This window comes from Daphnia pulicaria, chromosome 1 (assembly GCF_021234035.1).
Source record: "Daphnia pulicaria isolate SC F1-1A chromosome 1, SC_F0-13Bv2, whole genome shotgun sequence".
Classification (NCBI taxonomy): Eukaryota; Metazoa; Arthropoda; class Branchiopoda; order Diplostraca; family Daphniidae; genus Daphnia; species Daphnia pulicaria.
The window spans coordinates 42,558,018-42,571,181 of record NC_060913.1 but is presented as its reverse complement, the minus strand read 5'-3'; the positions used below and the strand labels follow the sequence as shown (position 1 = coordinate 42,571,181).

The 13,164-nt window shown below is 38.3% G+C and overlaps 32 pseudogenes; all 32 read left to right on the top strand.

Moving 5' to 3' along the window:
• Nucleotides 1–269: 269 nt before the first annotated feature.
• Nucleotides 270–388, top strand: LOC124321869 (annotated as a pseudogene).
• Nucleotides 389–672: 284 nt separating this feature from the next.
• On the top strand, nt 673–791 carry LOC124321553 (annotated as a pseudogene).
• A 284-nt stretch (nt 792–1,075) lies between these two features.
• LOC124321552 lies at nt 1,076–1,194 on the top strand (annotated as a pseudogene).
• Nucleotides 1,195–1,478: 284 nt separating this feature from the next.
• Nucleotides 1,479–1,597, top strand: LOC124321899 (annotated as a pseudogene).
• Nucleotides 1,598–1,881: 284 nt separating this feature from the next.
• On the top strand, nt 1,882–2,000 carry LOC124321854 (annotated as a pseudogene).
• Nucleotides 2,001–2,284: 284 nt separating this feature from the next.
• Nucleotides 2,285–2,403, top strand: LOC124321867 (annotated as a pseudogene).
• A 284-nt stretch (nt 2,404–2,687) lies between these two features.
• On the top strand, nt 2,688–2,806 carry LOC124321551 (annotated as a pseudogene).
• Nucleotides 2,807–3,090: 284 nt separating this feature from the next.
• On the top strand, nt 3,091–3,209 carry LOC124321898 (annotated as a pseudogene).
• A 284-nt stretch (nt 3,210–3,493) lies between these two features.
• On the top strand, nt 3,494–3,612 carry LOC124321549 (annotated as a pseudogene).
• A 284-nt stretch (nt 3,613–3,896) lies between these two features.
• Nucleotides 3,897–4,015, top strand: LOC124321897 (annotated as a pseudogene).
• Nucleotides 4,016–4,299: 284 nt separating this feature from the next.
• On the top strand, nt 4,300–4,418 carry LOC124321896 (annotated as a pseudogene).
• A 284-nt stretch (nt 4,419–4,702) lies between these two features.
• On the top strand, nt 4,703–4,821 carry LOC124321548 (annotated as a pseudogene).
• A 284-nt stretch (nt 4,822–5,105) lies between these two features.
• LOC124321930 lies at nt 5,106–5,224 on the top strand (annotated as a pseudogene).
• Nucleotides 5,225–5,508: 284 nt separating this feature from the next.
• On the top strand, nt 5,509–5,627 carry LOC124321547 (annotated as a pseudogene).
• Nucleotides 5,628–5,911: 284 nt separating this feature from the next.
• LOC124321895 lies at nt 5,912–6,030 on the top strand (annotated as a pseudogene).
• Nucleotides 6,031–6,314: 284 nt separating this feature from the next.
• On the top strand, nt 6,315–6,433 carry LOC124321545 (annotated as a pseudogene).
• Nucleotides 6,434–6,717: 284 nt separating this feature from the next.
• On the top strand, nt 6,718–6,836 carry LOC124321929 (annotated as a pseudogene).
• A 284-nt stretch (nt 6,837–7,120) lies between these two features.
• Nucleotides 7,121–7,239, top strand: LOC124321544 (annotated as a pseudogene).
• Nucleotides 7,240–7,523: 284 nt separating this feature from the next.
• On the top strand, nt 7,524–7,642 carry LOC124321894 (annotated as a pseudogene).
• A 284-nt stretch (nt 7,643–7,926) lies between these two features.
• LOC124321543 lies at nt 7,927–8,045 on the top strand (annotated as a pseudogene).
• Nucleotides 8,046–8,329: 284 nt separating this feature from the next.
• On the top strand, nt 8,330–8,448 carry LOC124321893 (annotated as a pseudogene).
• Nucleotides 8,449–8,732: 284 nt separating this feature from the next.
• Nucleotides 8,733–8,851, top strand: LOC124321751 (annotated as a pseudogene).
• A 284-nt stretch (nt 8,852–9,135) lies between these two features.
• LOC124321890 lies at nt 9,136–9,254 on the top strand (annotated as a pseudogene).
• Nucleotides 9,255–9,538: 284 nt separating this feature from the next.
• On the top strand, nt 9,539–9,657 carry LOC124321892 (annotated as a pseudogene).
• A 284-nt stretch (nt 9,658–9,941) lies between these two features.
• On the top strand, nt 9,942–10,060 carry LOC124321853 (annotated as a pseudogene).
• A 284-nt stretch (nt 10,061–10,344) lies between these two features.
• LOC124321866 lies at nt 10,345–10,463 on the top strand (annotated as a pseudogene).
• A 284-nt stretch (nt 10,464–10,747) lies between these two features.
• Nucleotides 10,748–10,866, top strand: LOC124321542 (annotated as a pseudogene).
• A 284-nt stretch (nt 10,867–11,150) lies between these two features.
• On the top strand, nt 11,151–11,269 carry LOC124321598 (annotated as a pseudogene).
• A 284-nt stretch (nt 11,270–11,553) lies between these two features.
• Nucleotides 11,554–11,672, top strand: LOC124321541 (annotated as a pseudogene).
• A 284-nt stretch (nt 11,673–11,956) lies between these two features.
• Nucleotides 11,957–12,075, top strand: LOC124321858 (annotated as a pseudogene).
• Nucleotides 12,076–12,359: 284 nt separating this feature from the next.
• On the top strand, nt 12,360–12,478 carry LOC124321540 (annotated as a pseudogene).
• Nucleotides 12,479–12,762: 284 nt separating this feature from the next.
• On the top strand, nt 12,763–12,881 carry LOC124321539 (annotated as a pseudogene).
• The last annotated feature ends 283 nt before the right edge of the window (nt 12,882–13,164 follow it).

Genomic DNA, 13,164 nt, shown 5'->3' with positions numbered 1-13,164 from the left:
TCAATAACAAATTTCTTGAAATTTTTTTTCAATCACGGTGGTTACCAGTCCAAATTCGTAGATCAAAAATTTCAATGACACAGGGATAGGTTCAATTCATCTATAGGAATGATTCTGGATGAATTCCATTGAGAGTTTTTCAAAGTTGATCGCGTTTTTTTATTCGCGATGGTTACCAGTCCGAATTCAATGAACAAACATTTCTATCACTTTGAAGTGATTTTCTATTCATCCATTGGGACTGGGAGGGTAAATTTTCATTTTTGAATGTCAACGGCCATATCACGTAGAACGCACCTGGTCTCGTCAGCTCCGAGAAGTTAAGTTACGTCGAGTCCCGTTAGTACTTGGAAGGGTGACCGCTTGGGAATACGGGATGTCGTTGGCGATAAATAGTTTGTTTTCAATAACAAATTTCTTGAAATTTTTTTTCAATCACGATGGTTACCAGTCCAAATTCGTAGATCAAAAATTTCAATGACACAGGGATAGGTTCAATTCATCTATAGGAATGATTCTGGATGAATTCCGTTGAGAGTTTTTCAAAGTTGATCGCGTTTTTTTATTCGCGATGTTTACCAGTCCAAATTCAATGAACAAACATTTCTATCACTTTGAAGTGATTTTCTATTCATCCATTGGGACTGGGAGGGTAAATTTTCATTTTTGAATGTCAACGGCCATATCACGTAGAACGCACCTGGTCTCGTCAGCTCCCAGAAGTTAAGTTACGTCGAGTCCCGTTAGTACTTGGAAGGGTGACCGCTTGGGAATACGGGATGTCGTTGGCGATGAATAGTTTGTTTTCAATAAAAAATTTCTTGAAATTTTTTTTCAATCACGATGGTTACCAAACCAAATTCGTAGATCAAAAATTTCAATGACACAGGGATAGGTTCAATTCATCTATAGGAATGATTCTGGATGAATTCCGTTGAGAGTTTTTCAAAGTTGATCGCGTTTTTTTATTCGCGATGTTTACCAGTCCAAATTCAATGAACAAACATTTCTATCACTTTGAAGTGATTTTCTATTCATCCATTGGGACTGGGAGGGTAAATTTTCATTTTTGAATGTCAACGGCCATATCACGTAGAACGCACCTGGTCTCGTCAGCTCCCAGAAGTTAAGTTACGTCGAGTCCCGTTAGTACTTGGAAGGGTGACCGCTTGGGAATACGGGATGTCGTTGGCGATGAAAAGTTTGTTTTCAATAACAAATTTCTTGAAATTTTTTTTCAATCACGGTGGTTACCAGTCCAAATTCGTAGATCAAAAATTTCAATGACACAGGGATAGGTTCAATTCATCTATAGGAATGATTCTGGATGAATTCCATTGAGAGTTTTTCAAAGTTGATCGCGTTTTTTTATTCGCGATGGTTACCAGTCCGAATTCAATGAACAAACATTTCAATCACTTTGAAATGATTTTCTATTCATCCATTGGGACTGGGAGGGTAAATTTTCATTTTTGAATGTCAACGGCCATATCACGTAGAACGCACCTGGTCTCGTCAGCTCCAAAAAGTTAAGTTACGTCGAGTCCCGTTAGTACTTGGAAGGGTGACCGCTTGGGAATACGGGATGTCGTTGGCGATGAATAGTTTGTTTTCAATAACAAATTTCTTGAAATTTTTTTTCAATCACGATGGTTACCAGTCCAAATTCGTAGATCAAAAATTTCAATGACACAGGGATGGGTTCAATTCATCTATAGGAATGATTCTGGATGAATTCCATTGAGAGTTTTTCAAAGTTGATCGCGTTTTTTTATTCGCGATGGTTACCAGTCCGAATTCAATGAACAAACATTTCAATCACTTTGAAGTGATTTTCTATTCATCCATTGGGACTGGGAGGGTAAATTTTCATTTATGAATGTCAACGGCCATATCACGTAGAACGCACCTGGTCTCGTCAGCTCCAAGAAGTTAAGTTACGTCGAGTCCCGTTAGTACTTGGAAGGGTGACCGCTTGGGAATACGGGATGTCGTTGGCGATGAAAAGTTTGTTTTCAATAACAAATTTCTTGAAATTTTTTTTCAATCACGGTGGTTACCAGTCCAAATTCGTAGATCAAAAATTTCAATGACACAGGGATAGGTTCAATTCATCTATAGGAATGATTCTGGATGAATTCCATTGAGAGTTTTTCAAAGTTGATCGCGTTTTTTTATTCGCGATGGTTACCAGTCCGAATTCAATGAACAAACATTTCTATCACTTTGAAGTGATTTTCTATTCATCCATTGGGACTGGGAGGGTAAATTTTCATTTTTGAATGTCAACGGCCATATCACGTAGAACGCACCTGGTCTCGTCAGCTCCGAGAAGTTAAGTTACGTCGAGTCCCGTTAGTACTTGGAAGGGTGACCGCTTGGGAATACGGGATGTCGTTGGCGATAAATAGTTTGTTTTCAATAACAAATTTCTTGAAATTTTTTTTCAATCACGATGGTTACCAGTCCAAATTCGTAGATCAAAAATTTCAATGACACAGGGATAGGTTCAATTCATCTATAGGAATGATTCTGGATGAATTCCGTTGAGAGTTTTTCAAAGTTGATCGCGTTTTTTTATTCGCGATGTTTACCAGTCCAAATTCAATGAACAAACATTTCTATCACTTTGAAGTGATTTTCTATTCATCCATTGGGACTGGGAGGGTAAATTTTCATTTTTGAATGTCAACGGCCATATCACGTAGAACGCACCTGGTCTCGTCAGCTCCCAGAAGTTAAGTTACGTCGAGTCCCGTTAGTACTTGGAAGGGTGACCGCTTGGGAATACGGGATGTCGTTGGCGATGAATAGTTTGTTTTCAATAAAAAATTTCTTGAAATTTTTTTTCAATCACGATGGTTACCAGTCCAAATTCGTAGATCAAAAATTTCAATGACACAGGGATGGGTAAAATTCATCTATAGGAATGATTCTGGATGAATTCCATTGAGAGTTTTACAAAGTTGATCGCGTTTTTTTATTCGCGATGGTTACCAGTCCGAATTCAATGAACAAACATTTCAATCACTTTGAAGTGATTTTCTATTCATCCATTGGGACTGGGAGGGTAAATTTTCATTTTTGAATGTCAACGGCCATATCACGTAGAACGCACCTGGTCTCGTCAGCTCCAAAAAGTTAAGTTACGTCGAGTCCCGTTAGTACTTGGAAGGGTGACCGCTTGGGAATACGGGATGTCGTTGGCGATGAATAGTTTGTTTTCAATAACAAATTTCTTGAAATTTTTTTTCAATCACGATGGTTACCAGTCCAAATTCTTAGATCAAAAATTTCAATGACACAGGGATAGGTTCAATTCATCTATAGGAATGATTCTGGATGAATTCCGTTGAGAGTTTTTCAAAGTTGATCGCGTTTTTTTATTCGCGATGTTTACCAGTCCGAATTCAATGAACAAACATTTCTATCACTTTGAAGTGATTTTCTATTCATCCATTGGGACTGGGAGGGTAAATTTTCATTTTTGAATGTCAACGGCCATATCACGTAGAACGCACCTGGTCTCGTCAGCTCCCAGAAGTTAAGTTACGTCGAGTCCCGTTAGTACTTGGAAGGGTGACCGCTTGGGAATACGGGATGTCGTTGGCGATGAATAGTTTGTTTTCAATAACAAATTTCTTGAAATTTTTTTTCAATCACGATGGTTACCAGTCCAAATTCGTAGATCAAAAATTTCAATGACACAGGGATGGGTAAAATTCATCTATAGGAATGATTCTGGATGAATTCCATTGAGAGTTTTACAAAGTTGATCGCGTTTTTTTATTCGCGATGGTTACCAGTCCGAATTCAATGAACAAACATTTCAATCACTTTGAAGTGATTTTCTATTCATCCATTGGGACTGGGAGGGTAAATTTTCATTTTTGAATGTCAACGGCCATATCACGTAGAACGCACCTGGTCTCGTCAGCTCCAAAAAGTTAAGTTACGTCGAGTCCCGTTAGTACTTGGAAGGGTGACCGCTTGGGAATACGGGATGTCGTTGGCGATGAATAGTTTGTTTTCAATAACAAATTTCTTGAAATTTTTTTTCAATCACGATGGTTACCAGTCCAAATTCGTAGATCAAAAATTTCAATGACACAGGGATGGGTTCAATTCATCTATAGGAATGATTCTGGATGAATTCCATTGAGAATTTTTCAAAGTTGATCGCGTTTTTTTATTCGCGATGGTTACCAGTCCGAATTCAATGAACAAACATTTCAATCACTTTGAAGTGATTTTCTATTCATCCATTGGGACTGGGAGGGTAAATTTTCATTTTTGAATGTCAACGGCCATATCACGTAGAACGCACCTGGTCTCGTCAGCTCCAAAAAGTTAAGTTACGTCGAGTCCCGTTAGTACTTGGAAGGGTGACCGCTTGGGAATACGGGATGTCGTTGGCGATGAATAGTTTGTTTTCAATAACAAATTTCTTGAAATTTTTTTTCAATCACGATGGTTACCAGTCCAAATTCGTAGATCAAAAATTTCAATGACACAGGGATAGGTTCAATTCATCTATAGGAATGATTCTGGATGAATTCCATTGAGAGTTTTTCAAAGTTTATCGCGTTTTTTTATTCGCGATGGTTACCAGTCCAAATTCAATGAACAAACATTTATATCACTTTGAAGTGATTTTCTATTCATCCATTGGGACTGGGAGGGTAAATTTTCATTTTTGAATGTCAACGGCCATATCACGTAGAACGCACCTGGTCTCGTCAGCTCCCAGAAGTTAAGTTACGTCGAGTCCCGTTAGTACTTGGAAGGGTGACCGCTTGGGAATACGGGATGTCGTTGGCGATGAATAGTTTGTTTTCAATAACAAATTTCTTGAAATTTTTTTTCAATCACGATGGTTACCAGTCCAAATTCGTAGATCAAAAATTTCAATGACACAGGGATGGGTAAAATTCATCTATAGGAATGATTCTGGATGAATTCCATTGAGAGTTTTACAAAGTTGATCGCGTTTTTTTATTCGCGATGGTTACCAGTCCGAATTCAATGAACAAACATTTCAATCACTTTGAAGTGATTTTCTATTCATCCATTGGGACTGGGAGGGTAAATTTTCATTTTTGAATGTCAACGGCCATGTCACGTAGAACGCACCTGGTCTCGTCAGCTCCAAAAAGTTAAGTTACGTCGAGTCCCGTTAGTACTTGGAAGGGTGACCGCTTGGGAATACGGGATGTCGTTGGCGATGAATAGTTTGTTTTCAATAACAAATTTCTTGAAATTTTTTTTCAATCACGATGGTTACCAGTCCAAATTCGTAGATCAAAAATTTCAATGACACAGGGATAGGTTCAATTCATCTATAGGAATGATTCTGGATGAATTCCGTTGAGAGTTTTTCAAAGTTGATCGCGTTTTTTTATTCGCGATGTTTACCAGTCCGAATTCAATGAACAAACATTTCTATCACTTTGAAGTGATTTTCTATTCATCCATTGGGACTGGGAGGGTAAATTTTCATTTTTGAATGTCAACGGCCATATCACGTAGAACGCACCTGGTCTCGTCAGCTCCCAGAAGTTAAGTTACGTCGAGTCCCGTTAGTACTTGGAAGGGTGACCGCTTGGGAATACGGGATGTCGTTGGCGATGAATAGTTTGTTTTCAATAACAAATTTCTTGAAATTTTTTTTCAATCACGATGGTTACCAGTCCAAATTCGTAGATCAAAAATTTCAATGACACAGGGATGGGTTCAATTCATCTATAGGAATGATTCTGGATGAATTCCATTGAGAATTTTTCAAAGTTGATCGCGTTTTTTTATTCGCGATGGTTACCAGTCCGAATTCAATGAACAAACATTTCAATCACTTTGAAGTGATTTTCTATTCATCCATTGGGACTGGGAGGGTAAATTTTCATTTTTGAATGTCAACGGCCATATCACGTAGAACGCACCTGGTCTCGTCAGCTCCAAAAAGTTAAGTTACGTCGAGTCCCGTTAGTACTTGGAAGGGTGACCGCTTGGGAATACGGGATGTCGTTGGCGATGAATAGTTTGTTTTCAATAACAAATTTCTTGAAATTTTTTTTCAATCACGATGGTTACCAGTCCAAATTCGTAGATCAAAAATTTCAATGACACAGGGATAGGTTCAATTCATCTATAGGAATGATTCTGGATGAATTCCATTGAGAGTTTTTCAAAGTTTATCGCGTTTTTTTATTCGCGATGGTTACCAGTCCAAATTCAATGAACAAACATTTATATCACTTTGAAGTGATTTTCTATTCATCCATTGGGACTGGGAGGGTAAATTTTCATTTTTGAATGTCAACGGCCATATCACGTAGAACGCACCTGGTCTCGTCAGCTCCCAGAAGTTAAGTTACGTCGAGTCCCGTTAGTACTTGGAAGGGTGACCGCTTGGGAATACGGGATGTCGTTGGCGATGAATAGTTTGTTTTCAATAACAAATTTCTTGAAATTTTTTTTCAATCACGATGGTTACCAGTCCAAATTCGTAGATCAAAAATTTCAATGACACAGGGATGGGTAAAATTCATCTATAGGAATGATTCTGGATGAATTCCATTGAGAGTTTTACAAAGTTGATCGCGTTTTTTTATTCGCGATGGTTACCAGTCCGAATTCAATGAACAAACATTTCAATCACTTTGAAGTGATTTTCTATTCATCCATTGGGACTGGGAGGGTAAATTTTCATTTTTGAATGTCAACGGCCATGTCACGTAGAACGCACCTGGTCTCGTCAGCTCCAAAAAGTTAAGTTACGTCGAGTCCCGTTAGTACTTGGAAGGGTGACCGCTTGGGAATACGGGATGTCGTTGGCGATGAATAGTTTGTTTTCAATAACAAATTTCTTGAAATTTTTTTTCAATCACGATGGTTACCAGTCCAAATTCGTAGATCAAAAATTTCAATGACACAGGGATAGGTTCAATTCATCTATAGGAATGATTCTGGATGAATTCCGTTGAGAGTTTTTCAAAGTTGATCGCGTTTTTTTATTCGCGATGTTTACCAGTCCGAATTCAATGAACAAACATTTCAATCACTTTGAAGTGATTTTCTATTCATCCATTGGGACTGGGAGGGTAAATTTTCATTTTTGAATGTCAACGGCCATATCACGTAGAACGCACCTGGTCTCGTCAGCTCCCAGAAGTTAAGTTACGTCGAGTCCCGTTAGTACTTGGAAGGGTGACCGCTTGGGAATACGGGATGTCGTTGGCGATGAATAGTTTGTTTTCAATAAAAAATTTCTTGAAATTTTTTTTCAATCACGATGGTTACCAGTCCAAATTCGTAGATCAAAAATTTCAATGACACAGGGATGGGTAAAATTCATCTATAGGAATGATTCTGGATGAATTCCATTGAGAGTTTTACAAAGTTGATCGCGTTTTTTTATTCGCGATGGTTACCAGTCCGAATTCAATGAACAAACATTTCAATCACTTTGAAGTGATTTTCTATTCATCCATTGGGACTGGGAGGGTAAATTTTCATTTTTGAATGTCAACGGCCATATCACGTAGAACGCACCTGGTCTCGTCAGCTCCAAAAAGTTAAGTTACGTCGAGTCCCGTTAGTACTTGGAAGGGTGACCGCTTGGGAATACGGGATGTCGTTGGCGATGAATAGTTTGTTTTCAATAACAAATTTCTTGAAATTTTTTTTCAATCACGATGGTTACCAGTCCAAATTCTTAGATCAAAAATTTCAATGACACAGGGATAGGTTCAATTCATCTATAGGAATGATTCTGGATGAATTCCGTTGAGAGTTTTTCAAAGTTGATCGCGTTTTTTTATTCGCGATGTTTACCAGTCCGAATTCAATGAACAAACATTTCTATCACTTTGAAGTGATTTTCTATTCATCCATTGGGACTGGGAGGGTAAATTTTCATTTTTGAATGTCAACGGCCATATCACGTAGAACGCACCTGGTCTCGTCAGCTCCCAGAAGTTAAGTTACGTCGAGTCCCGTTAGTACTTGGAAGGGTGACCGCTTGGGAATACGGGATGTCGTTGGCGATGAATAGTTTGTTTTCAATAACAAATTTCTTGAAATTTTTTTTCAATCACGATGGTTACCAGTCCAAATTCGTAGATCAAAAATTTCAATGACACAGGGATGGGTAAAATTCATCTATAGGAATGATTCTGGATGAATTCCATTGAGAGTTTTACAAAGTTGATCGCGTTTTTTTATTCGCGATGGTTACCAGTCCGAATTCAATGAACAAACATTTCAATCACTTTGAAGTGATTTTCTATTCATCCATTGGGACTGGGAGGGTAAATTTTCATTTTTGAATGTCAACGGCCATATCACGTAGAACGCACCTGGTCTCGTCAGCTCCAAAAAGTTAAGTTACGTCGAGTCCCGTTAGTACTTGGAAGGGTGACCGCTTGGGAATACGGGATGTCGTTGGCGATGAATAGTTTGTTTTCAATAACAAATTTCTTGAAATTTTTTTTCAATCACGATGGTTACCAGTCCAAATTCGTAGATCAAAAATTTCAATGACACAGGGATAGGTTCAATTCATCTATAGGAATGATTCTGGATGAATTCCATTGAGAGTTTTTCAAAGTTTATCGCGTTTTTTTATTCGCGATGGTTACCAGTCCAAATTCAATGAACAAACATTTCAATCACTTTGAAGTGATTTTCTATTCATCCATTGGGACTGGGAGGGTAAATTTTCATTTTTGAATGTCAACGGCCATATCACGTAGAACGCACCTGGTCTCGTCAGCTCCCAGAAGTTAAGTTACGTCGAGTCCCGTTAGTACTTGGAAGGGTGACCGCTTGGGAATACGGAATGTCGTTGGCGATGAATAGTTTGTTTTCAATAACAAATTTCTTGAAATTTTTTTTCAATCACGATGGTTACCAGTCCAAATTCGTAGATCAAAAATTTCAATGACACAGGGATGGGTTCAATTCATCTATAGGAATGATTCTGGATGAATTCCATTGAGAGTTTTTCAAAGTTGATCGCGTTTTTTTATTCGCGATGGTTACCAGTCCGAATTCAATGAACAAACATTTCAATCACTTTGAAGTGATTTTCTATTCATCCATTGGGACTGGGAGGGTAAATTTTCATTTATGAATGTCAACGGCCGTATCACGTAGAACGCACCTGGTCTCGTCAGCTCCAAGAAGTTAAGTTACGTCGAGTCCCGTTAGTACTTGGAAGGGTGACCGCTTGGGAATACGGGATGTCGTTGGCGATGAAAAGTTTGTTTTCAATAACAAATTTCTTGAAATTTTTTTTCAATCACGGTGGTTACCAGTCCAAATTCGTAGATCAAAAATTTCAATGACACAGGGATAGGTTCAATTCATCTATAGGAATGATTCTGGATGAATTCCATTGAGAGTTTTTCAAAGTTGATCGCGTTTTTTTATTCGCGATGGTTACCAGTCCGAATTCAATGAACAAACATTTCAATCACTTTGAAATGATTTTCTATTCATCCATTGGGACTGGGAGGGTAAATTTTCATTTTTGAATGTCAACGGCCATATCACGTAGAACGCACCTGGTCTCGTCAGCTCCAAAAAGTTAAGTTACGTCGAGTCCCGTTAGTACTTGGAAGGGTGACCGCTTGGGAATACGGGATGTCGTTGGCGATGAATAGTTTGTTTTCAATAACAAATTTCTTGAAATTTTTTTTCAATCACGATGGTTACCAGTCCAAATTCGTAGATCAAAAATTTCAATGACACAGGGATGGGTTCAATTCATCTATAGGAATGATTCTGGATGAATTCCATTGAGAGTTTTTCAAAGTTGATCGCGTTTTTTTATTCGCGATGGTTACCAGTCCGAATTCAATGAACAAACATTTCAATCACTTTGAAGTGATTTTCTATTCATCCATTGGGACTGGGAGGGTAAATTTTCATTTATGAATGTCAACGGCCATATCACGTAGAACGCACCTGGTCTCGTCAGCTCCAAGAAGTTAAGTTACGTCGAGTCCCGTTAGTACTTGGAAGGGTGACCGCTTGGGAATACGGGATGTCGTTGGCGATGAAAAGTTTGTTTTCAATAACAAATTTCTTGAAATTTTTTTTCAATCACGGTGGTTACCAGTCCAAATTCGTAGATCAAAAATTTCAATGACACAGGGATAGGTTCAATTCATCTATAGGAATGATTCTGGATGAATTCCATTGAGAGTTTTTCAAAGTTGATCGCGTTTTTTTATTCGCGATGGTTACCAGTCCGAATTCAATGAACAAACATTTCTATCACTTTGAAGTGATTTTCTATTCATCCATTGGGACTGGGAGGGTAAATTTTCATTTTTGAATGTCAACGGCCATATCACGTAGAACGCACCTGGTCTCGTCAGCTCCGAGAAGTTAAGTTACGTCGAGTCCCGTTAGTACTTGGAAGGGTGACCGCTTGGGAATACGGGATGTCGTTGGCGATAAATAGTTTGTTTTCAATAACAAATTTCTTGAAATTTTTTTTCAATCACGATGGTTACCAGTCCAAATTCGTAGATCAAAAATTTCAATGACACAGGGATAGGTTCAATTCATCTATAGGAATGATTCTGGATGAATTCCGTTGAGAGTTTTTCAAAGTTGATCGCGTTTTTTTATTCGCGATGTTTACCAGTCCAAATTCAATGAACAAACATTTCTATCACTTTGAAGTGATTTTCTATTCATCCATTGGGACTGGGAGGGTAAATTTTCATTTTTGAATGTCAACGGCCATATCACGTAGAACGCACCTGGTCTCGTCAGCTCCCAGAAGTTAAGTTACGTCGAGTCCCGTTAGTACTTGGAAGGGTGACCGCTTGGGAATACGGGATGTCGTTGGCGATGAATAGTTTGTTTTCAATAAAAAATTTCTTGAAATTTTTTTTCAATCACGATGGTTACCAAACCAAATTCGTAGATCAAAAATTTCAATGACACAGGGATAGGTTCAATTCATCTATAGGAATGATTCTGGATGAATTCCGTTGAGAGTTTTTCAAAGTTGATCGCGTTTTTTTATTCGCGATGTTTACCAGTCCAAATTCAATGAACAAACATTTCTATCACTTTGAAGTGATTTTCTATTCATCCATTGGGACTGGGAGGGTAAATTTTCATTTTTGAATGTCAACGGCCATATCACGTAGAACGCACCTGGTCTCGTCAGCTCCCAGAAGTTAAGTTACGTCGAGTCCCGTTAGTACTTGGAAGGGTGACCGCTTGGGAATACGGGATGTCGTTGGTGATGAATAGTTTGTTTTCAATAACAAATTTCTTGAAATTTTTTTTCAATCACGATGGTTACCAGTCCAAATTCGTAGATCAAAAATTTCAATGACACAGGGATAGGTTCAATTCATCTATAGGAATGATTCTGGATGAATTCCGTTGAGAGTTTTTCAAAGTTGATCGCGTTTTTTTATTCGCGATGTTTACCAGTCCGAATTCAATGAACAAACATTTCTATCACTTTGAAGTGATTTTCTATTCATCCATTGGGACTGGGAGGGTAAATTTTCATTTTTGAATGTCAACGGCCATATCACGTAGAACGCACCTGGTCTCGTCAGCTCCCAGAAGTTAAGTTACGTCGAGTCCCGTTAGTACTTGGAAGGGTGACCGCTTGGGAATACGGGATGTCGTTGGCGATGAATAGTTTGTTTTCAATAACAAATTTCTTGAAATTTTTTTTCAATCACGATGGTTACCAGTCCAAATTCGTAGATCAAAAATTTCAATGACACAGGGATGGGTAAAATTCATCTATAGGAATGATTCTGGATGAATTCCATTGAGAGTTTTTCAAAGTTGATCGCGTTTTTTTATTCGCGATGGTTACCAGTCCGAATTCAATGAACAAACATTTCAATCACTTTGAAGTGATTTTCTATTCATCCATTGGGACCGGTAGGGTAAATTTTCATTTTTGAATGTCAACGGCCATATCACGTAGAACGCACCTTGTCTCGTCAGCTCCCAGAAGTTAAGTTACGTCGAGTCCCGTTAGTACTTGGAAGGGTGACCGCTTGGGAATACGGGATGTCGTTGGCGATGAATAGTTTGTTTTCAATAACAAATTTATTGAAATTTTTTTTCAATCACGATGGTTACCAGTCCAAATTCGTAGATCAAAAATTTCAATGACACAGGGATAGGTTCAATTCATCTATAGGAATGATTCTGGATGAATTCCATTGAGAGTTTTTCAAAGTTGATCGCGTTTTTTTATTCGCGATGGTTACCAGTCCGAATTCAATGAACAAACATTTCAATCACTTTGAAGTGATTTTCTATTCATCCATTGGGACTGGGAGGGTAAATTTTCATTTTTGAATGTCAACGGCCATATCACGTAGAACGCACCTGGTCTCGTCAGCTCCCAGAAGTTAAGTTACGTCGAGTCCCGTTAGTACTTGGAAGGGTGACCGCTTGGGAATACGGGATGTCGTTGGCGATGAATAGTTTGTTTTCAATAACAAATTTCTTGAAATTTTTTTTCAATCACGATGGTTACCAGTCCAAATTCGTAGATCAAAAATTTCAATGACATAGGGATGGGTTCAATTCTTCTATAGGAATGATTCTGGATGAATTCCATTGAGAGTTTTTCAAAGTTGATCGCGTTTTTTTATTCGCGATGGTTACCAGTCCGAATTCAATGAACAAACATTTCAATCACTTTGAAGTGATTTTCTATTCATCCATTGGGACTGGGAGGGTAAATTTTCATTTTTGAATGTCAACGGCCATATCACGTAGAACGCACCTGGTCTCGTCAGCTCCCAGAAGTTAAGTTACGTCGAGTCCCGTTAGTACTTGGAAGGGTGACCGCTTGGGAATACGGGATGTCGTTGGCGATGAATAGTTTGTTTTCAGTAACAAATTTATTGAAATTTTTTTTCAATCACGATGGTTACCAGTCCAAATTCGTAGATCAAAAATTTCAATGACACAGGGATGGGTTCAATTCTTCTATAGGAATGATTCTGGATGAATTCCATTGAGAGTTTTTCAAAGTTGATCGCGTTTTTTTATTCGCGATGGTTACCAGTCCGAATTCAATGAACAAACATTTCAATCACTTTGAAGTGATTTTCTATTCATCCATTGGGACTGGGAGGGTAAATTTTCATTTTTGAA